The following is a 24,846-nucleotide window of genomic DNA, read 5'->3' as shown; positions in this document are numbered from 1 at the left end:
AATGCATAATCTCATTTATCTGCCATTATAGTCTCATACAGAATAGTTTCACGGCTCTAAAAATTCCCCTGTGCTTCTCCTATTCAAGCTTCCCCCAACCCCACCATTGTACTCGCACCAAACCTTTGGCAACTGCTAACCTACTTACTGTCTCTAGAGTTTTGCCTTTTCCAGAATGTCATATAAATGGAATCATACAGAATGTAACCTTGTAAAATGGCTTCTTTAACTAAGTGAAGTGCATTTAAGGTCCATCTATGTCTTTGCATGGTTTGATAGCTCATTCCTTTTTATTGCCAAATATTACATTATGTGATGTACCACAGTTTATTCCTTTACCTATTAAAGGTCATCTTGTTTTCTTCTAGTTTTTTATAATTATGCATAAATAAAGCAGCTATAAACATTCACATACAGGCTTTTATGTGGGCATAATTTTCAAATCATTTGGGTAAATACCGAAGAGCATGATTGCTGGATTATATGTTAAGACTCTTGTTTAGCTTTGTGAGACACTGTCAAACTGTCCTCAAAAACGGCTGTACCGGGACACCTGACTGGCTCAGTCAGTACAGCACGTGACTATTGCTCTCAGGATTATGAGTTCAAGCCCCATGTTGGGCCTAGAGCTTACTTTAAAAAAAAAAATGGCTGGACCTTTTTGTATTCCCACAAGCAATGAATGAGAGTTCCTGTTGTTCTATATCTTAGCCACCAGTTTTGTCAGAGTTTGGATTGAACCTTTCTAATAGTTCTGTAGTAGTATCATATTGTTTTCATTTGTATCGCCCTAATGACAAATGATAGCAGGTGTCTTTTCATCTCCTTTTTTCAGCTGTATATCTTCTTTGGTAAGATCTCTGTTTAAATCTTTCACTCATTTTTTTAAAATTAGGTTGTTTGCTTTCTTATTAAGTTTTAAGAGTTCTCTATAGGGGCACCTGGGTGTCTCAGTCGGTTGAGCGTCCAACTTCAGCTCAGGTCATGACCTCACGGTTTGTGGGTTCAAGCCCCACACCCCGTGTCAGGCTCTTTGCTGACAACTCAGAGCCTGGAGCCTGCTTCAGATTCTGTGTCTCCCTCTCTTTCTGCCCCCTCCCCACTCACACTCTGTCTCTCTCTCCTTCAAAAATAAATAAACATTAAAAAAAATTTTTTAAAGAGTTCTCTGTATATTTTGGATAGAAGTCCTTTATCAGATGTGAATTTTGCAAATATTTTCTCCCAATCTGTGGCTTGTCTTTTTATCCTCTTAACAGTATCTTTTGGAGTGAGGAAGATTTTTTATTTTAATGAAGTCAAATTGACCAATTTCATGTTTTGGCATTACCAAAACCACAGTCACCTGGGTTCTTTCCTATATTTTCTTCTAGATGTTTTATAGATTTTCATTATAAATTTAAGTCTATAGTCCAATTCGTTTTGAGTAAATTTTTGTGAAAAGTGTAAGGTTTGAGTCGAAGTTCATTTTTTGCCTGTGGATGTCCAATTGTTCTAGCACTATTTGTTGAAAAGATTATTCTCTCTGTATTGAATTGCCTTCATTCCTTTGTCAAAGATCAGTTGACCATTTTTGCGTAGAACCAGTTCTGTGCTCTCTGTTCTGTTCCATTCATGTATGTGTCTATCTTTTGGCCAATACCACCCTATCTTGAAAGCTATAGTTTTATAATAGGTCTTGAAATCAAGTAGTGTGAGTCTTCCAACTTTGTTCTTCTTCAGTACTATTTTGATTGTTCTAGATCTTTCGCCTTTCCATACATAAACTTTAGAACCAGTTTTTGATATCCATAAAATAACTTACTGGGATGTGCTTGGGATTTCATTCAATCTATAGATTGAATTAGGAAGATCTGACATTTTTAACAATATTGAGTCTTCCAATCCATGAACACAGAATATGGCTCCAATTATTTAGATTTTTGGTTTCTTTCATCAGAATTTTGTAGTTTTTTTTTCTCATATAGATCTTATGCATATTTTGTTTGAAATACCTTAGTATTTCATTTTGGGGGGTGCTGATGTAACTAGTAATTCACTTGTACAATGCTGGTATACAGGAAAGCAATTAGCTTTTATGTATTAGCCTTGTGTCCTACAACCTCTACATTATTTCTAAGAGGTTATTTGTAGATTCTTTGGTTATACATAGATAATCATGTTATCTGCAAATAAAGACAGTTTTATGTATTCTTTTCCAATCTGTATACGTTTTTATTTCTTTCTCTTGTCTTATTTCACTAGCTAGATCTTCCAGTATGATATTAGAGTGGTGAGAGAGGACATCCTTGCATTGTTCCTGATCTTAGGGAAGAAGTCTCCTTACCATCAGATATTATTTTACCTGTAGATATTTTTTTGTAAACGTTCATTATCAAGTTGAGAAAGGTCCCCTCTATTTCTAGTTTGCTGACAGTGTTTATCATGTTATATTCTTGTCCTGCATCAATTGATAAAATTATGTGATTTTTCTTCTTTAGTCTGTTGATATGATAGATTGCATTAACTGATTTTCAAATGTTGAATCAGCCTTGCATAACTGGAATAAATCCCACTTGGCTATGGTGCATAATTCTTTTTATACATTGATTGATTCACACTGCTAGTATTTTGTTGAGCATTTTTGCATTTCTGTTCATGAGAGATATCAATCTGTTCTTTTTCTTTCTTGTAGTGTCTCTATCTGGTTTTGGTATTAGGGCAAGGGTAGCCTCAGAATGCATTAGGAAATGCTCCCTCCATTTCTATTTTCTGGAAGAGATTGCAGAGAATTGGTATTGTTTAATGTCAGATGTTTTTCTTGCATCAGTTGGTAAAATTGTATGATTTTTACTCTTTAGTCTGTTAATATGATGGATATATTAACTGATTTTCAAATGTTGAATGAGCTTTGAATAACAGGAATAAATCCCACTTGGCTATGGTATATGATTCTTTTTACACATTGATGGATTAAAGTTGCTGGTATTTTGTTGAGGATTTTTGCATGTCTGCTCATGAAAGATGATCAGTCTGTAGTTTTTATTTCTCATAATGTCTTTATCTGGTTTTAGTATTAGGGCAATACTGGCCTGATAGAATGAATTAGGAAGTATTCCTTGCTTTTCTTTCTTCTGGAGAGATCACAGAGATTGGTATCATTTTTTCCCTACATACTTGGTACAATTCACCAGTAAAATAATCTGGGCCTGGTGCTTTCTCGTAAAAGGTTATTATTTGTTGATTCAATATCTTTAAAAGGTATAGAGATATTCAGATTACTTACTTCTCCTTCTGTGAGTTTTGGTAGTTTGTGTCTTTCAAGGAAATGATCCATTTCATCCAAGTTAAGAAATGTGCGGGCATATAGCTATTCATAGTATCTCTTTATTATCCTTCTGATGTCCATGAGATCAGATTAGTGGTGACGGTCCTTCTTTCATTTCTGATATTGGTGATTTGTGTCTTCTCTATTTTTTTTCTTGGTTAGAGCCTGGCTACAGTTTTATCAATTTCATTGATCTTTTAAAGAACAAGCTTTACATATAGTACAAGTACCTTAAGCCTCTAGAGTATTTCCAATCCTTTCCTCACATTTTTGTAACTTTTCTGTCATACATTCATTTCACTTCAGATGTCATTCATTTATTCATGTGTTATGATCACTCAGTACTACTTCAATTATTTAAGAATAAAAATTAAAGATTTTATTGTATTTTCAGTTACTTATTCTCCTTTGCTCTTCCTTTCTTTATGTAGATCCAAGCTTCTGACCTATATCATTTTCCTTCTGCCTGAAGAACTTCTTTTCACATTTCTTGCGGGGCAAGTTAGCTGGCAATGAATTCTGTCAGGTTTTGTTTGTCTGAGAAAGTTTTTATTTCTTCTCCACGCTCTTTAGATATAGAGTTTAGGTAGGTGATTTTTTTTTTTTACCTCCAACACTTTAAATATTTCACTGTACTCTCTTCTTGCTTGCATGGTTTCTGATGAGAAAGCCACTGTAATTCTTATCCTTGTTTCTGGTTAGGTGAAGGGTTTCCACTCTTCCTGCCCCAACTTTTCTGGCTTTTTTGAAGATTCTCTCTTTCTTTTTTTGCAGTTTGAATATGATGTACCTACGTATGGATTTGTGTTTTTGTTTTGCTTGAGAAATTGGTATTTTTTCCTCCTGATGTTTTCTGAGCCTCTTTGATCTGTGGTTTCCTGTCTACCATTAGTTTTGGAAAGTTTCAGCCATTATTACCTCAAATTGTTCTTCCACTCCAGTCTCTTCTCCTGGTATTCCAATTACATGTATGTTACACTTCTTAAAATTGTCTTATACCTCTTTTCTGTTTTTTTCCCATTCTTTAGTCTCTTTGCCTTTCAGTTTGAAAAGGTTCTGTTAACCTATTTTCAACCTCATTGAATCTTTCCTCTGCCATGTCAGATCTACTGATGAGTCCCTCAAAGGTATTCTTTATTTCTGTTACAATGCTTGTTATTGTTAGCATTTCCATTTGATTCTTTCCACAATTTCCATATCTATATGTAACATAACGCCTCTATTCTGGCATGTTACCTACTTTTTCCATTAAAGTCCTTACATATTAATCATTGTTACTTTAAATTCCCTGTCTAATAATCCTGACAACTGTGTCATATCTGAGTCTGTCTCTGAAGATTGCTTTATTTCTTCACACTGTGTTTTATCTGGCCTTTATGCATGGCTTATAATACGTTGTTGAACACCAGACGTTGTATTGGGTAATAGTAATTGAGGTAAAGAGGTCTTTAGTGTAAGGACTGATGTTAATCTGGCTAGAAGTTGGACTCTAGGTGCCAGAGACTTCAAAATCCTCTAGTGTCCTTCCCCAAGACAAAAACAAGGACACTTCCCAAAGTATTCTCTCTCAGAAAAAGTCTGTCTTGCCCCTCTTTTAACTATAATCCACCTTTATTATACTGGAGCCCTGTGGGTCTGGTGATAAGTATGTGAGAGGTTAGGTTGTCTAATCTTCTGCTTAAATCTCAGTGTTTTAGCGGTTTTGTGTCTCAGATCGTTAACCTTTATAAGTATTTCTCCAGTGCCATAGCTGTTCGTCACAGCTCCCTACTCCTTTACTGACTGCAGCACTCACAATCTATTTCCTTGAAGCCCTGACCCTTGTTGACTGTGCTTTTTCCCCTGCTAGGTGACTCAGAAGAACTAGAGGGGCCTGGCTCCTGTGGGAGGAATGTTCTTCCCCAGGACAGATGAGGCTCCAGGAGAAACATCTCTTCCCCCCAGAGGGTGGGTCTTTGTTATGGAGAAGACCCTGTTGTGACTATCTGCATGCTCCTGCCTGTATAGATTTCTGAGTGATGCTTTGCCCAGGAAACTCAGTTCTCTAGTGGGTCCAAGAAAAGTTGGTGATTTACAGTGTGTCTCGATTTTTCTCTTCATAAGGACAGGAGTGAGGACTTCCAAGCTCTTTACATGTAGAGCTGAAACCAGGGTCTGTCCAGCACTGCATGTTAATTAAATAATATGGCGAAAAGACGCCAAGTATTATGTTTCTAAGAGAGGAGTTCGGAAGTGCCTAAAAAGTTATATAACTTATTAATTAGATCAGCAAATAATGGTTGAGCCCCTACTATGTACCCGGTATTATTCTAGGGGATGAGGCTACCTCAATGACCAAAACAACATCCCTGCTTTCATGAAATTTCCATTCTTGTCAGTGAGACATAGAAAAAGAAGGCAAACTCTATAAAGTAAAAATAAAAGTGGGTGATAGAGAGCAATGGGATGGAGGCTGAGGGATGCCATTTAAAAGAAGATGGGCAGATTTGCATGTCTGAGGTCCTAGGCTTGATCCCTGGCATATCCATTACACCTTTATAAACACAATGCCCCATTTGAAAAGATACCCAAAGGCAGTGAGGTAGTGCCCCCATAGGATACCTGTGGATGTATTTTAGGGAACATGAAGAAGGCCAGTGTGGCTGCAGTGAAGTGATGAGAGACAGTCACAAGAGAGGCAGCAGTGGGAAGCCTCATCAGTCATGGTAAGGATGTGAGCTTGCATTCCGAGTAAGGTTGGAAACCACTGGAAATTTTTCAATTAGAAGAATGACATGGGGTGTCTGGGTGGCTCAGTCAGTTAAGCACCCAACTCTTGACATTGGCTCAGTTCATAATCTCACATGGTGGTGGGATCAAGCCCCACATTGGGCTCTGTGCCGAGCATGGAGCCTTCTTGGGATTCTCTCTCTCCTTCTCTCTCTCTACCCATCCCCTGTTCACGTGCATGGGCTCTCTCAAAATAAATAAAAATAAACTTACAAAAAAGAAGAATGACATGAATTCACAAATTTTAAAAGGATTGCTCTGGCTGCTGCGCTGAAAACAGACTGTTGGGTGGAAAAAGACAGAAGCTATAGAGAGAATTTAGGATGTCATTGGTATAATCCAAGCAAGAAGCGATGGTGGCTTTGAGGTAAAGAGATGTCATCAGATTCTGGAATTATTTTGAAGGTAGACCCAATAGAATTACAAATGGATTGGTTACATTATTTAACCTTTATAACTACCCTCAGTAAAATAAGGGTAATACAATTTAGGAGAGAGTAGGAAACTGACCCTCAAGGAGATCATATCTAGGTCCCTGAGCTAATGAGTGACAAATCAAAATTTAAAGCCAAATCTGCCAGACTCTGAACTCCTAACACTGACTCTCCCATTCCCAACCTGTTAGTTACAAGGGATCTTCACTTCTTTCCACGGAAGAAGAAACCAAAGAGGTTAAGAGACATTCTCTAGGTGCTACCATTTTTCTAGGGGCAGAATTGAGACAAAAGACACGGTTCAGTGACACCTGAATGGGCCACTCTCTGCTCTGCCATGCTGCCCTTTCATTTAATAAGTGGGAATAAATGGCCAAGGGTTGCAAGTAATTGTCAATTAAACTTCAGTTCACAATAAGATAGCGCTATTACGAGATTCAGTGCATATGGGTCGTCTTTGAGGAGGCATCACAAGACAGGGGTGATATTTATCACGCTGCACCATGAACGCTGCCTGTGTTTTTCATCATTAACAAAATGATGCAAAGGCTACAAAAAGCCTTTTTTAAAAACCAAAGGGGAAAAAAAAGAAACAAACAAAATCCACAGACTCAACCAGTCCTACCTGCCTAAGAAACATACCAGGGCGGGCAAAATGATCACCTTCCATGTGTTTTTGTAGGATTCCTTGGGAACTTCTGTGGCAGTGGTATTAGTACGTACAGTGTGGCATTGCCTAGTGTAAGATGCAGCATTATTCTGTCCATCTTAATTGCCTATTTTCCCCTAAAAGAAAGATATTCTTGGTGTGTGTGTGTGTGGGGGGGGGGGGGGGGAGGCAACCCTTGGAAACAAACTGGGGGCTTTTGCATTTGTAAAAAACAGTAAAACTTTGGATTATGAGTAACTTGTTCTGCGAGTATTCTACACGATGAGCAAATATTTCTAATAAATTTTAACTTGCAATATGAGTAGTACTTGACACCGAATCACATGATCACAACTGAGCCAATGGTTCTTGAAATTCGCTTTGATATACAAGTGCTTTGGATTATAAGCATGCTTCCGGAACGAATTATGCTCACAAATCAAGGTTTTACTGTACTTTTTTTTTTCATCTAGTAATGCCTATTAGTCCTTCAAATTCAACTCAATCTGCTGCTTATTAAGCCCTTACTGCATGCCAGAAACTGGGATAAGGGATTTATGCATTGCTTGTTTAAATCTTCAAAGCAGCTTTATGAGGCAGGTATGATTATCTCCGTTTTATAGGAGAGATGATGAAGGTTAACTAACTTGTATGTCTTCTTTTGGCTCACAGGGAACCCGGGGTTCCACAAGTAAATCAAGGACTACAGTGTTATGTGATGCCTTTCTTCCACTATGCTTTGAATGCCTTGAGGGCAGAAATCCTTCTTTCTGTCTTCAGTACTTCAACATACCCTGAGAGGTAACACAGATCTTTCCCCCAAGTATTTAACTTAATTTTGCTTATTACTTATAATGGCCCTATAAGATACTGGTTTTTTTCTTTAAAATGTTTATTTATTTATTTATTTTGAGAGAGAGACATTTAGAGCGCGAGCAGGGGAGGGACAGAGAAAGAGAGAGATGCCAATCGCAAGCAAGCTCTGTGCTGTCAGCGCTGAGCCCATCTCAGGGCTCAATCTCACAAACTGTGAGATCATGACCTGTGCTGAAATCAAGATTCAGACGCTTAACTGACTGAGTCACCCAGGTGCCCTGAGATATTGTTTTAATAGCCTCCTATTCACCCCGTTGGTGAAGGAAGGATTCCCACCCTAAGGTAATGGAGATGGCCGAGTGCATGACATCCCATACTGCACAGATGAGATTGACAGCATTCTACTTGTCACATATACTCATAGCCCAGAGGAAAAGGATACCATGCCATGCAGGGCCCCATGGGGGTTGCACTTGAGAACACACTGAGCCATCAGGTGCTTTAAGAAGTAGGGTTTGTAGTATCAAGAGGGTGGGATACCCCCTGGTTCCCACAGAAGAATGTGATTGGCTCTGCATAATTCCATGGGCTGGCAAGGAACTGCAATCTCCCCCCTCAGGGATAAGCAGGAACTGTTTCTGGTCCCTCTGATAAGGGAGGTTGTTTGCGTAGGGGACCTTATGCACCAGAGCAGAGTAGGGAGGGAATTTATGGATAGGTCATCCAAATCTCCTCAATTTTACCAGATATCAAGGCAGCACATAATGTTGAGCATTAATCGTAGGCCTTACACAACAAATATGCATCACTATCTCCATTTTATAAATGAGGAAATGGGGTTCAGGATGCCTATAGCATGGACAAAGTCCCACAGTCACTGAGAGGTTGAGGTTAAACTCTGGTCTCTCTGACCTCAAAGTTGTATTTTACTTACAAATGTGTAATAGAACATTTTCAGTTTCTAATCAACATTTCAGTGTGACTTCAGGGAAGGATGAGAGTGGAAAGTAAAGAATGTACCATTTTCCGGCTTAAGTCAATGTACGGCAGAATATTTCTTCCCCACCTGCCTGAGTCACCAGCATTTGCTTGGAAGGAATCACCACAAATGCTTTGCATTTGGGGGTGGAGATAGCCACTATTGGCTCATGCCAAGGCACCTACCTGGTTGCCTATATAGCCCATTTAGCTGTGATTTGGCTCATTCTAGCTCAGTCTCAGAAAAAGTACAGAAACATCTTAGATAAATTAACAGGAAGATCTTAATATGCATATTAGCGTTCTTGAATGTTTGGACTGTCACTTATACATAACAACTTGTTCCTTTTTGCTTTGAATATTTTAATAGCTGTTGTTCTTATATTTTTATTTTCTTACATCTCAAGTTCTTCCAGCCTCTGTTTTAAGCTTGAATGTGTTTGGCTATCAATAATGAATCTGATTTCTAAAATATACAGTAGAGGGGCACCTGGGTGGCTCAGTCAGTTAAGCATCCAACTCTTGATTTTGGTTCAGATCATGATCTCATGGTTCATGGGATGGAGTCCCACATTGGGCCCCGCACTAAACAGCATGGAGCCTGCTTGAGATTCTCTCTCCCATTCTCTCTCTGTCCCTGCCCTACTAGCACTCTTTCTTAAAATAGATGAATAAACTAAAAAATAAAATAAAATATAGAGAATACCTTCTTTCCCCCCTATATTTGCTGAATCATTCAACCTCAGTCAGGAACTTTGAGGCAGAATAACTGCTGTTCTTGCAAATTTCCTGAGAGTAATTATCTTAATGGTGATGACACTGGAGTGAGGGTGGTGGTGGATAGAAATCTCATATGGCTGCCATTTGTGGATTTCGAAATACTAAATACCAGTTTTTAGGCATAGAGTATTTAGGAAATTTCTAACCAAATGGATAACATGTGTAATTTAACAACGCCAATAAACTGCATCATAAGTGAGTTGGCTTTTTGGCTATGTATAGTCTTCAGAACCTGGTAACCATGAAGAACAAAGACCTCAAGACTTTGAAACTAGTCATCGATCCCAGTGCAAAAAAGTCACAGGGGGCAGAAGGAAAGGTGCTGGCAAGCAAACCAGAAGGTTAACAATTGACATCATTCTCCATAAAACTGCATGGAAGTTGAGATAAAGGCAAAATATATTTTCAAAGTACTAGAATCTCCTGATGAGAAAGCAAAATCAAATATGCAATAATTGCCCCAGCAATCTCACCTCTAGGAATCTATACTTAAAATACACTGGCAAAAAGATATTATTTGTAATAGCCAATGACTAGAAATGACACAAATATTCATCTCCAGGAGAAGGACTGAATAAAATATGGTACATCTACCCAATGGAGTCCTATGCAGCTCTAAAAAGGAATAGGAATATTTCTATATACCGCTAGGTGGAGTAACATGTGTAGAGTTTGCTAAGGAATAGAGGAAGAACTATCACAAAAGAGATTTCAGAAACACATCATCCAGATACAATGTGTGAACCTTGTCTGATTTTCTGTACCATATAAGACATTTTTTTTGAGACAACTAGGGGAAATTACATGTCATATAATTAAGAATTATTATTAACTTTATGGGTGTTGATGATAATATTTTGGTCATGTTTTCTTAAAATAAGAGATAGATACTGACATATATTTTTAAAAATACATTATCTGAAGTCTGATTTTTGCATCAAAAATATTCCAGGAAAAAAAAAGTGTGGGGAGTAGAGAAGAGTTGAAACTAATACAGCAGAGTGTTGACAAATGTTGAAGTTGGATGGGGGATACTGTGTTTTCTACTTTTGTGTATATTTGAAAAATTCCTTAATAACAAGTTAAAATGAATACCATATACATATATACATAAATATGACATACAGAGAGAGATATAGAAATAGAGATAGATAGATAGATAGATAGATAGATAGATAGATAGATAGATAATAGATAGACAGATAGATGATAGGACTTACAAGACATCCTGACTTGGTGAATCTGGGGCAGAACTTGGGCATCCAAATTTTATTAAAGGTCCAAAGTTCTTTGGCACTCTCATTGATCAAGCAATAGGATATAGCATTTGGGGGTTAAAAATTCTCAAAGATTTGACTATGATAAAATCCATACTGACTATTAAAACCACAATGAATACAACAAAGTTTTTCCTAGCTAATTCTAAAACCCCTTCAGGGTTCTTAAGTGACTTAGGGTTACATGAATAACACGGGTTTTTATCTCCACCTACTTTGATGTTCAGATCTGCTCATAAATGGAGAGTCCTGGTTGATGGAATGCCAGATACAGACATAGTATGCTTAAGTCAACTTAAGAGGAGGGCCGGCATCATCTCTGTCTCTTATAAATGTTCACTGTCTCTGCCACTTCAAAAGATTGTAGACAGCATGACAAGCATATATGTGTAAGCGCTGCAGAGTCCTCAGGGAAGGCCTTCAGTGAAATCCAAGGTATGGTAATAAGGAACGCCATTCACCCAGTCGGCTCACTCTTGCCACCCACTGAGGAAGAAGACTCCAGATTGGTGAGTGGCATGGTCCCCACCCAGCATCAGGGAGAAGGAAAAGTGCAGAGGCAGACCAGAGAAGGAAGGGGAGACTTATGGGACCAAAACAGCCCAGTTACCTAGTTTGAAAGCAGAAGGACATAGAGCTTAGCAATATCGCACTCTGAAGTTCACTCTCATATACAATGGGCAGGGTTTGACCCGGGGAGTTTGATCCTACCAGTAGACATAAAGATGTACTTCATGCTAACCCCTAAAAGAAACAAAAAGTACATATATGTATTTTCTTTTTTTTTAATTTATTTTAGAGACAGAGCATGTGTGAGCAGGGGAAGGGGTGGGAAAGACACACACACACACACACACACACACAGAGAGAGAGAGAGAGAGAGAGAGAGAGAGAGAGAGAGAGAGAGAAAGAATCTTAAGTAGGCTCCACACGCAGCACAGAGCCCCATATGGGGCTTGATCCCACAGCTCATGACCTGAGCCAAAATCAAGAGCCAGACACTCAACCTGCTGAATCACCCAGGCTCCCCATGCATGCATTTTCATTTTTATGTTGCTATGACTTTTTAAATTCACTTAAAATTAATTTTTGAGCAATGCTGAGCCAGCAGCAAAGTTTCTCTAAAGCATTTTATCAAATTGCTTATTTTCAATATATAGCTGTAGAAGTAGAGTTTTCAGTTTAGGAGATCTTTCCTTGAGGAAAGCTATCTTCAGTAAAATTCAGAACCTGGTTGGTGCTCACAAGGCACTTTAGTGATCTCTCCACAGCCCAGGGTGTTCCTCAGCAAACCCAGACTTCTCAAAGTATTTGAGCTGCTTCTATGCTGGATGCTGCCTTCAGCTGACAAAACTCATTAGGGATTGATTTGTAAATTCAGAGTGCAAATTTAATTTGCCATTAGAAATGAAATTTCTAGATGGATTGAAGAGTCGTTCAACAAATATTTATTAAGCACTGTAGTAAGCTGAATAAGGACACCCGAAGATAACAGGCTGTAATTCCTGGATCCTATAACTGCTACTTTATTTGGGACAAGGGTGTTTGCAGATAGAGTTAAGGTAGGGAATGTGAGATAGGGAGACCTTCCAGGCGGGCTGTAAATGCAATCACAAGTCTCCATATAAGAAAGAGCCAGAGAGGCACCTGGGTGGCTCAGTCGGTTAAGCGTCTGACTTTGGCTCAGGTCATGATCTCACAATTTGTGGGTTTGAGCCTCACGTTGGGCTCTGTGCTGACAGCTCAGAGCCTGGAGCCTGCTTTGGATTCTGTGTCTCCCTCTCTCTCTGCCCCTCCCCTGCTCGTGCTCTGTCTCTCTCTTTCTCTCAAAAATAAACATTAAAAAAAGACAGAGAGAGAGAGCCAGAGGGAGATCTGACTACATACACAGAGGAGAAGGCCAGGTAAGGATGGAGCACAGGGGGATTTCAAGATGGTGGATTCTCTCTGGAAGGAATGCAGTCCTGATTTCATGCACACCTTGACTTAGGCCCAGCGATACCAATTTCAGACTTTTGACCTCCAGAACTGTGAGTAAATCAATTTCCTCTGTGTTAAGACACCAAGTTTGTAACAATTTGTTATAGCGGTTATAGGAAACTAATACAGGCCACAAAGCGCATACGTGAGGAATATAGTGGCAACCGAAACCACATGGTTTCCATCTTCATGAAACATCAAAGCAGCTGGTGGCAAGGTATATGATTTGTTGGCATCAGGCCTCAAAACCTTCTGTATTGCTGGGGTGCCTGGGTGGCTCAGTCGGTTAAGTGTCTGACTCTTGATTTCGGCTCAGGTCATAATCTCATGGTTTGTGGGTTGGAGCCCTGCGTCGGGCTCTGCACTGACAGTGTGGAGCCTTTTTGAGATTCTCTCTCTCTGCCCCTCCTCCACTGGCACTTTCTCTCTCTCTCTCAAAATAAATAAATAAACTTAAAAAACAGCAACCGTCTGTATTCCTGCCACAGTGGAATGATACAACTTGCAGACAGACTGATGTTGCTGTCAGCTGGAAGGGTATTTTTTTCCCTTCCTCTTTTGTCCTCACCAACTGCTTTATTTTTATTATATTTTAATAAAATGTAATATACATTATATTTATAGAATTTTTAACATTTAGAAAATATTATAAAATAAGTATATTAGGCTTGTATATATTTTCCTTGTTTAGCTCTCACAGAGCACCCCGTTTTATACCTTCTTACCAACTTCTTGACTACTGCCTCATGTAGCTATATCTTTCACATAATATTTAAGATGATAAGGTTTGCCAGGAACCAAATCACAGATGTTGGGCACTTGAACAGGAATAGTTTTGACAGTTGTAACACTTTGGGCTGAGACCTTCCATTTGGCAAAGGGATTGTGACGTGGACAAATATTCTGGACACTGTGCAAATAATTGCCCACAGCGTCCCTCTGACCATACAATGAACTGTTAGGTATGGCGTGCTGCCTTGTGAATTACCGTAAACTTCTGTACTCAGATGTTCAAGGTGCCTCGTGAGTTATCATATCTAAGATGAACTGACTACATTGCAGTTAACAAGTAGAATGTTTGGCTTGTGATATAGACCCATTGATAAAGTCTCAATGCCCGGGTCTAAGAAATGCCACCCTGCTTTGCCTCCGATTGGCTTCAACAATGCAGTTCAGATCAGACCATCTCCACCAACGCGTGCACAAGGTAATTTGTCACTGAGCTTCACAAACAGAAAATATCACCCAGTGTTTGCCGTCCGCTGTCACTCTCCAGCTTTGGAACTTCAGGGACCGAAGGAAATAAGCAGCTATTGCAACGATGGTTCCTCCAAGCCTATAGAGGGCTCACTTTGCTGCGAGCCTAGGAAAGGAGCAGATATCATATTCCTCTCACCTGGCTTCCTTCCTCCAGCAGTTCCTATCTTTCACCACGGGTCCACACCTGCTACTCAGAAAGGAGGTGAATTCACTTACCTCTTTAACTCTCTCTAGGATTTGTGAGGTTTTCCATGGGCTTCGAATACTTCTGTTGGAGTCAGGAGGCCTGGAGAGAGAAAATTGGCTTGAGGGCCAAGGCAGCAAGAATGGAGTTTGGCTGTTTGACTTTTCTGTTTTCATAAGCTGTGAGAAAGCATGGACTGAGGATGGCAGAATCCTCTTTGGATCATGAATTTATAAAAATTTTAAATACATTTTCTGATTACAAAGCAATAATATTGTTATTGCATACAACTTAGAATATAAGTTAAAGAAAGTATAATGAAGAAAATAAGACCACCTGAAAAACCAACCACTCCAAAATGATTGGTGTTGGCATTGAACTGGATAAATTTCTTTTATTTATTTATTTATTTTTTAATTTTTAAAAAATATATTTTCTCATATGACACCAGGTCATTAATATTTTTAAGGTTTATTTTTGAGAGAGAGAGAGAGAGAGAGAGAGAGAGAGAGAGAGAGAGACTGTGAGCAGGGGTGGGGGAGAGGCAGAGAGAGAGGGAGACACAGAATCCGAAGTGGGCTCAAGGCTCCGAGCTGTCAGTGCAGAGCCTGACTCCGGGCTTGAACTCATGAACCGTGAGATCATGACCCGAGCTGAAGTTGGATGCTCAACCAACTGAGCCACCCAGGCACCCCTACATTTTTTTTAATGTTTACTTATTTACTTTGAAAGAGAGAGAGAGAGAGAGTGCCCTTGTGCGTGTGCATGTGCAAGTGAGGGAGGAGCAGAGAGAGGGAGAGCGAGAGTGAGAGGGAGAGAGAGAGAAAACCCCAAGCAGGCTCTGTGCTAATGCAGGGGCTCAATCCCACAAACCATGTGATCATGACCTGAGCCAAAAGAGTCAATGCTTAACCAACGTTAGGCCACCCAAGTGCCCCAAATGTGGATACATTTCTTAATGAAATTGTGATCATTCCCTGTACACAGTTTAGCATCCTGCTTTTTATCACTTTACATGAAATCATATTTTCCCATGTCATTATGTATTCATCCTAAACATGACCTTTCAGGGTGGTACATATTGTTCCATAATATATTTGACCATTTCACTATCATTTGACATTTCTGTAGTTTTTCATTTCTCACTATTAAAAGTAACACTTTGAAGGAAAAGCCTTGCATATAAATCCTCAGTGAACATCTACAATTATTTCAGCAGGATAAAACACTAGTTGTGAAATTACTAGGTAAAAGAGTATGCAGACTTTAGTTTTATTAAAGTTTAACATCCATCCAGAAAAGCACACAAATCACGTGTGTGTTGCTTGATGAATTTGTATCTTGATGAACACACTGATAGAACCAATACTCAGATCAAAAAAATATCACCAGCATCCCCAAAGCCACTGTCCCAGTTTCTAAACACCCCAAAGGTGACTATTATACTGACTTTTAACACAATAAATGAGTGTTGCTGTTTTTTTAACTTCATATAAGCAGAATCACTCATACGGTATGTATTCTTTTTTATCTGGCCCCTATCACTCAACATGATGTCGTTGGTGCACCGCATCTCTGTCGTTGGGTTTAGTAATCATTTATTCATTCTTATTATTGGATGGTATTCCATTGTGTGAATATGCCACCGCTCATTACCCACTCTACTGTTGATGGGCACTGGAGTACTTTTCAATTTAGGGCTGTTATGAATAGTGCTTCTATGAACATTCTAGTACATGTCTCTTCGTGAACATATGTACACATTTCTTTTGGATGTGTACCTAGGAATGGAGTTGCTAGATCATAAAAGATGGCATATGTTCAGCTTCAGAAGATACTGTCAAACAGTCTTTCCAAATAAGTTGTAGAATATGTACATTTTAAGTCTCTTGATGAAAACTGCCATTCATGAAGATTCTCTGCCCTTACAGTGTCTTAGTATATTAGACTCCACGTGGAACCTTTCCCAACAGTAGGTAGTATTACACATTTTTAAAAAATCTTTGCCACTTAGGTAGGTCAAAAAGTGGTTTCTTGCCATTGTTTAAACTTGTACTTCCTTTATTGCTATTGATAGCAGACATTCTACACAAGAAGAAACATAAATAACCAGGAAACATACAAAAAAAAATGTTCACATCATTCCCAAATTATCTATTGGTGTGTTTATCTTTTTCTTGTTGTTTTGAAAGCTTTTGCTTTATAATGACAAATACACAGATTTTTTAAAAATGTTTAATGTCTATTTATTTTTGAGAGAGGGAGAGAAAGAAAGCAGGGGAGGGGCAGAGAGAGAGAGACACACACACAGAATCTAAAGCAGGCTCTAGGCTCTGAGCTGTCAGCACAGATCCTGATGCAGGGCTCGAACTAACAAACTGTGAGATCATGACCTGAGCCAGAAGTCAGACACTTAACTGACTGAGCCACCCAGGTGCTCCCCGAAGAATTTTAAATGATAACTTCACATACATACACACACTCTAACACGGGAGTACATTTTACGGCTCTCTCGTACCTTCTATTTTTAAGCTTTTTATTCATGAGGCAAATTTATTCTGTATACATTATGCCCAAGGATATATGCTGCACATGATGGTGGACGCGAAACTCTTCGAGATGTACAGACTCTGCCCTCAAGAGGCTTATACTCCCTTTGGCTGCCTAGGACCCCCAAGTGGATATCTCCATTGCCGAGCAGCAAGCTATGCCAATCACATGGACAATAAGAAAGTAAGGGGTTTAGGACTTTCTTCACTATTTGAAGCTGAAGGAGAAGCACAGGCTGAGCTGGTCCTAAGGACAGAGGGAGTCCCAGGGCCACATTTCAGGCCACAGTGCATATAAAACAAGAGGAGAAATCAAGAAGCCTGGGCTGATTCTTATCTGGAGAATGCTGAGTTCAAAAGAAGATGGGAAAGCTGCTTGAAGTCAGGGAGTTAGGGTTTCAGAACATTTTATTGGCACCAAGATATTCCTCCATTTTCAGCATTGTGTTCCCTCTGGAAGAAATCCATCCATTGGGCTCTGAATGCCAGGCTAGGCTGGGGGGTGGTATTAGCGTGGTAAGCCATGGTAAGCCGTGGTAAGCCGCATGCATACAAAGCTAGGAAACCTTTGTTGTTGAGAGAGGTAAGCACGTAAACTGGGAAGGCACATTTATAATGCTGAAGGCAGATTGAGTCAGTCTCAAATGTTCTCGTACTTGAAAGGTGAAGAAAAAGAAAACAAGGGCAGGCCAGATGGAAGTGTGGCTCTCATTAGAGAATCCGAAGGAAAGTTTATTTTGAGTTGCTTTCTGTAACTGAGAGAAAAAAAACAACTGGGGATGGGTGTGGGAAACAGAGAGACAGTCCCTGAGGATGGCCATGGGAACATGCATGTATGGTAGCTCTCCCTTATCCATGATTTCAGCTACCCGGGGTCAGCTGAGGTTGGGAAGTGGATGATCCTCTTTCTGAGGAATCATCAATAAATCCATAGTAGCCTAGCGTTACGTCACAATGCCTGTGACATGCACCTTGCTTCATGACATCACATAGGCATTTTATCATCTCACATCATCACAAGAAGGGTGCGTTCAGCACAACAAAATATCTGGAGAGAGAGAGAGACCACATTCACATAAAGTTTGTTACAGTACAGTAAAACCTTGGTTTGCAAGCATAGTTCATTCCGGAAACATGCTTGCAAATCCAAAGCACTTGGTATGTCAAAGTGAATTTCAAGAACCATCGGCTCAGTTGTGATCATGTGACATTCGGCATCAAGAACTACTTGTATTGCAAGACATCGCTCGTTTATCAAGTTAAAATTTATTAGAAATGTTTTCCCGTCTTGCAGAACACTCATGGAACAAGCTACTCACAATCCCAGGTTTTACTGTATATTGTTTTATAATTGTTCTATGTTTATTATTATTGTTAATCTCTTACTGTGCCTAATTTATCAATTAAACTTTATCACACGTATGTATGTATAGGAAAAAAACACAATATATATAGGGTTTGGTTCTATCTACAGTTTCAGGCATCCACCAGGGGTCTTGGAACATACCTCCATGCAGATAAGAGGGGACTACTGTATATTAGCCAAAAAAAAAACCCCACAAAATTTTGATTGTACTTTAATTTATCTTAGGAGTATTAGGGAATGCTCAAGGCTTTCCTTCCACTTAGCATATACGTATACCCTAGGTACACTGTGTAGTGAAATCTGTTGTCTTGTGATTTCTTCATTCCACCCAACACTTACCCTCTTTCCCCAGCAACTTGCTAAACACACAGACACACACACACACACACACACACACACACACACACACACACTGGGAGTGCTACCTCAGAGCCAAGAAAAGTCCAGAAACCTGTTCCCTGGCTTAGAGCCCAGCAAAGGAAAATGAGGGGCTAGTTGTGAGCAAGAATCACTGGGTTGTGCCTTACACATTTATTTCCCTAATGTTACTGAAGGGCCCTAAACAAATCAGCAAAAAAACCTTGTGAAAGAGTGGGCACAACTTTTGTTTCTGAAATTGGGTGTACCACAAGTGGGGGAGCAGGAATGGTCAGTCCCAGGTGCAGGCTATAAGGGGTGCGCTGTGTACGGATAATTTTAAAACAATAATAACACTAGCTACTGGGGTCGGCTTTGTTTTCACCATGCAGTGGCATGTCTATACAAGTCAGTGATAAAATACTCCTCCTCCAAACAATCTTTTGGCGCTGTTACTTTTACGGTTTCATACTGTAATATACATGGAAGCTTCACCGTGGCACTTTTTAGTGGTTATTCTTCAATCAACACAGTATTCCACAAGGAAGTGAATTGAGGGAATTCACAGTTCTGGAGTTAGCCCTGACACATGCTGACCAAGCTACATGGGTTCATTTCTGGAGAAAATTCAGTTCTGAATCGCCCGGGTTCACACTGAATGCCGTTCCTGTCTCCAACCCCCGTGGTGTTGCACATCCTCACAATTAAACAACAGATTTAAGGGGCACCTGGATGGCTCAGTCGGTTAAGTGTCTGACTCTTGGTTTCGACTCAGGTCATGAGTTTTGTGGGCTCAAGCCTCACGTTGGGCTCTGTGCTGGCCGCACAGAGCCTGTTTGGGATTCTCTCTCTCCCTGTCTCTCTCTCTGCTTCTCCCCCACTTGCGGGAGCAAATGTGGCATGCACTTGCTCTCTCTCTCCCTCTCTCGAATAAATAAATAAGCTTAAAAAATTTTTCAAAATAAACAGTGAGAACCAAAGCACTGTAGAGACAAAGAATAAAAATCGAGTTACTTAATTATGTCATTCCATGGATGAAATCTCTGAACCCGGTTGTGGTCACCCTTTGGAAGTATTTCTCCATGGCGTTTTCCCTTTTTTGTTGTTTTTTTGTTTGTTTGTTTGTTTTCAAAAATGACAGCAATGTCATCTAAAAGTGTTAATCTGATACCTTTGGCTTTGTTTTGTACTGTAAATTTATTTTATTAATTTTTTTATTGGCATGAGATATCAAATGTTAAATCAAAGAAAATGCTCCCTGTCTACATTTCTTTTCTACCTAGTATTATTATTCATTTTATTTCATGGTTATTCCCAAAGATAATTTCTCAAGAAATGGTCTGCTCAGAGACACCTGGGTGGCTCAGTAGGTGAAGCACCCAAATCTTGATTTCGGTCCTGATCATGACCTCAGCGTTCATTTGTGGTTTTGAGCTCCAGGTTGGGCTCTATGTTGACACTATGGAGCCTGCTTGGAATTCTCTCTCTCCCTCTCTCTCTGCCCCCCCCCCCGGCTTGCTCTATTTCTGTGTCTCTCAAAAATAAATAAATAAACTTTTAAATAAAAGAAAACAAAGGAATCATCTGTTCTGGTTTTCAACATGCCAAGGCACAGCGCCTGACAGAGACGACCAGTTTCCCACCAGGAGTCCCATTGGAATTGGGGGTCTAAAAATCCAAGAGGAACTTGAGCCAGTAACCCTCTTGGGAAAATACATCTCAGAGAAGAGGGGGAGCAGAGCCCGGAGCTCCATTAGACACACTGAAGGTGTGGTCCCAGCTCCTTAAACCACAGAGTTAAGGAGGGCAACTCCCAAACTGGAAATTAGTCCAAAAGGAGATCAATTCAGCACACAAGACAGAATCTTTGAAGCTTTTTCAATAGCAACCAACACTAAAAGAAGTAAAATCTGTATTTCACATGCAACCAGAACACACACATATTATTTAAACAATGCCTAAATGTTACTATAGGTAATGAAGTCTGCCTATTCTATTCTACTTCGCTTTTTAGAACTGTTAGTTGTGACCCAGTAAACTGATTTCATGACCCACTATTGGGTAATAACGTGCAGTTTAAGAAAGGTACAGCATCGGGAATATAGTCAATAATATTGTAATGACTTTGTATGGTGACAGATGGTAACTAGGCTTATCATGAGGATCACTTTATGATGTACAAAAATATCAAATCACTATGACGCACATCTGAAACTTATAGGATATTCTATACCAAATATACTTCAATTAAAAAAATACTAATGCAAGTAAGGGAAGGGAATCTTGACCTTTCAGCTTCTGAATAATAATCAAAGGTTTGTTGGTCTTTTACTGCAGAGCGAGTTTTGAAGAACCAGATGTTCCTTCTTATCCTGTGTCTTGGAACAACCTGAGCTCAGCCTTCACTAAGAACCAGAGACAAGGATGAGTCAGGGCCTGAACAAAATTAAAACAGGCCCCACAAACATGTTAAGGTCAGAAAAAAGACCTGAGAATTTTCTGACACTTTTAACTCATAAAATAAGCACTCTTCAATTAAGAATATCTCTATAAGTTGAGGGCCTAATTTGTTAGTGCAATATGAAAACAATTCGAAGTTTCAAGAAATCGTTTTGGAGAAAGGAGATACCATATACTCTTTTGCTGCCGATGAACAATGTTTACGTAGCCACAGTAATGTAAACATTGTTGATTTTCCACTTGTGGAACCACCCCACAGAAAAAAACAAAGATTTGTTTATTTGAATTGTGTATTTATCATTGTCATCAACCTTCAAATGCAAGACTAAATGTAAATAAGTATATGGTGGCAAAACTCAGGAGGTAGGCATTGGAGAAGGAGTTGAGAAAGGGTAGCATCCCTATGAGCCTCACCTTAAAAAGCGAAGAACTAAGGATACTTTACTTCTTCTCTAGCTGATAAAAGAGAGATTAAAATACATTACTTAAAGCCACAGAAGTAACTAATAATGGAACCAAACAAGAGAGATGAATTTATTGGTTAGCTGAGGAGAGAAGAAACACCGGAGTGAAATTCTCGTTTCCCATAGCAAGGAGCCAATATACAAAGTGCGCAATTGATAAATCAAGAAATTGTAGAAGATCTATTGTCTTTAGTGATGTGGCGGTAACTACAAAAAAGGACGGGGCAAAGTCATTTGAAAAGTAGATGCAATTGGGAAGGGGTGATATCAGTAATGATAGCCTTTTATGACACACACTTTTATGTACAAATTGAGTTTTTCAATTATTTTCCCGAATTACTCTGATTTAAAATAATAAAAGTAATAACAACAGTGATGATAATAATTAGTGTGAAGTGTAACCTGGAAATCTATAGGTTTTACCCTCTTGAATTTCTAGGGTTGTGAATCCGTGGTTGAGTTAAAAATGATCATGGTGTATTCTCTTCGTCCTGGCCCAGTCTGCCAGATCCTAAAAATGATTTATATGCCATTCATTCACAAATGATGCTTAAATATCAGTCAAATAGAAACATTCCCCTGAAATTAATCAACTTCTATGGGATAAAGAAGATTCTATAGTATTATAATCATAGTTTATGCTCCGTATTTGGTCCATAGCTTCTCAATGCTAGCAAGGTTATCTTGCCTAAAAGAAAAGCCATTTTCCTTTCTGTTAAGTTGTAACTTATGCTGGCAGGACCTCCAGAGAGAGCTCGTGTTCATGAGCTGCATTAGCAGAGTCAGATGAAATGTAGCTGGGATCCCTATCAGTTTCGTCAGGTATAAGATGAGAAGTCAGAGATGAAATGGACCTCAGAGACGGTCTATCTCCTTGATCCTCAAAGTGGGGTCCCAGGACCAGCAGCTGGAACACCACTGGGGATCTTGTTGGGCATGTACAACCTCAGGCCCCAGAGCTGCTGAATCAGTATCTGCCTTTTAACGAGATCGCCAGCTGATTCCGTTGATTTGTGCGCACTTTAAATTTTAAGAAGAACTGGTCATTCTGAATCCAATCTCTGTCCCAGTGGGGGAACCCCTCTCTCCAAGCATCTCTGGCAGGGAGTGTCCTAGCATCTCGCGAGTTGAGCATGGAGGACGTTATTTTGTAGAAGAGATTTATCAGCATGGGTTTGAGGGAGGCTAATTTCATGATGTGCTAGAAATTGCCTGGCAGACTGAGGCAGGAGGTGGGTGAGCGGTATTGAGACTGGTGGAAATAAGGGAAATAGTGGAGCCAGTCTGATCGGCAGTGGGGGAAGGGACAAGGCACCAAAGTCCAACCACGGGGAAAAGGCTGGGTGTGAGATGGGAGAGTTCAGCCGAGGAGCAGAGCTGCTGGGAGCAGCCTAGGAAAGTGGCTGATAGAAGCTCAGAGAAGAACGGAAGATGGCCAGCGTATGGTAGAGTGCCCTTTGTAAATATTGCGCCAGGCTGGCAAGACAACGGCATGAATTTCCCTTGAGGAGCTTCCAGTTAATCTTCATGAGTTGTTTTTTTAATTTTTTAAATGTTTATTCATTATTGAGAGAAAGAGAGAGACAGAGCATGAGTGGGGGAGGGGCAGAGAGAGGGAGACACAGACTCTGAAGGAGGCTTCAGGCTCCAAGCTGTCAGCCCAGAGCCGGATATGGGGCTCGAACTCATGAGCTGTGAGATCATGACCTGAGCCGAAGTCAGATGCTGAACTGACTGAACCACCTAGGTGCCCCTTCATGAATTTTTTTTAAAGTTTATTTGTTTTTGAGAGAGAGAGAGAGAGAGAGAGGCAGAGAGACAGAATGAAAGAGAGAGAATCCCAAGCAGGCTCCCTGCTGCCAGTGCAGAGCTAGACGCGGGGCTCAAACCCACGAACCGTGAGATCATGACCTGAGCCAAAATCAAGAGTTGGTCACTTAACAGACTGAGCCATCCAGGTGCCTCTCTTTTTTTACTCAACGGCTTCACTGAGATATAATGTACACACAAATCACTCATCTAAGCATACAATCTGATGGCTTTTAGTGAATTCGCATAGGTGTGACTCCACCACCAGTTTCAGAACATTTTTCCACCCCCAAAACAAACCATGTACCCCTTAGCCATCACCCCCATCCCCCTCCCCACACACCCTACTCCACCCCACTCCACCCCTGGCAACCACTACTCTACTTTCTGTCTCTATGGATTTGCCTATGCAGGACACTTCATATAAATGAAATCATACAGTATGTGGCCAAACCAAATTATACTAATAACAGTCTCTCCCCGTCCCCTTTGAGATATCTCTCTCCCAGATGATTAAACTCCCCAACCTATCATGGTGTGTTGCTGTGTGTATGTGTGTATGTTTTAGGGAAACCTCTCTCCGTCAGTCCTCCATCCTCCTCAGGGGGCAATGTATGGCTGTCATCCTGGGATGTCCCTTCCCTGCTGCCCCAGGGTGTCACCATTTCCCAGATCCCACGTCTTTCCTTGGTTATACCCTTGATTTGTCACAACACATCCTCAAGTAGTATCCTAAGATAAGATGTGTGGAAGACCAAGTTCTTGGACATTTCTGAAAGTGTATTTTACCATCATGTTTGAGGGGAGATTGCATCTGACTGCGTAGAAAGCTACAAGTTGAAAATTACGATCTGTCATCCCTTCTAAGGCAATGCTCCCTATCCTTTGGTGTCCAGTATTGACAATGAAAAGTTTGATACCAGTGTGATTCTCGTTTCCTGTAGGCAGTGATTTTTTTTTACTCTCTGAAAATGTTTAAGACTCTAACTTTATCCTTGGTGATTTCTTTAGATCACCGTTCTCTTTGTTTGTATATCCCTTATGCCGGACACACAACAGGCATTTTGAATGTGGATATCATGTTCCCGATCTGCAGTTTGGGAATCAGTTTTACTTTCCACCTTGTTGGTTTGGTAACTTCCCCTCTCTTTTTCTCTATCTTCTCCTTCTGAAACTCCTAATCAGGCAGATGTTGGACCTCCTGGATGGATCTTCTTTTGTTGTGGTGGTGATAGTTTTCATCTGTGATGGTCAATTTTTTTGAATCAACTTGGCTAAGTTACAGTGCTCACTTATTCGATCAAATGCTGATCTGGGTGTTGCCATGAAGGTATTTTATTGACATGGTTAACATTTACAATCAGTTGGCTTCAAGTAAAGGAGTTCATCTCCACAGTGTGGGTGGGC

General features: G+C 40.0%; 1 long non-coding RNA gene across 1 annotated transcript in view; it reads right to left on the bottom strand.

The window, feature by feature from the left end:
• Window positions 1–24,846, bottom strand: part of LOC123383417 — a 146,987-nt gene that overhangs the window by 30,397 nt on the left and 91,744 nt on the right. Inside the window, exon 2 of the long non-coding RNA XR_006593127.1 lies at window positions 14,467–14,536. This is a non-coding gene — a long non-coding RNA (uncharacterized LOC123383417). The remainder of the gene's footprint in view (window positions 1–14,466; window positions 14,537–24,846) is intronic.

This window comes from Felis catus, chromosome X, assembly GCF_018350175.1.
Source record: "Felis catus isolate Fca126 chromosome X, F.catus_Fca126_mat1.0, whole genome shotgun sequence".
Classification (NCBI taxonomy): domain Eukaryota; kingdom Metazoa; phylum Chordata; class Mammalia; order Carnivora; family Felidae; genus Felis; species Felis catus.
This window is presented reverse-complemented; position numbering and strand designations above follow the sequence as displayed.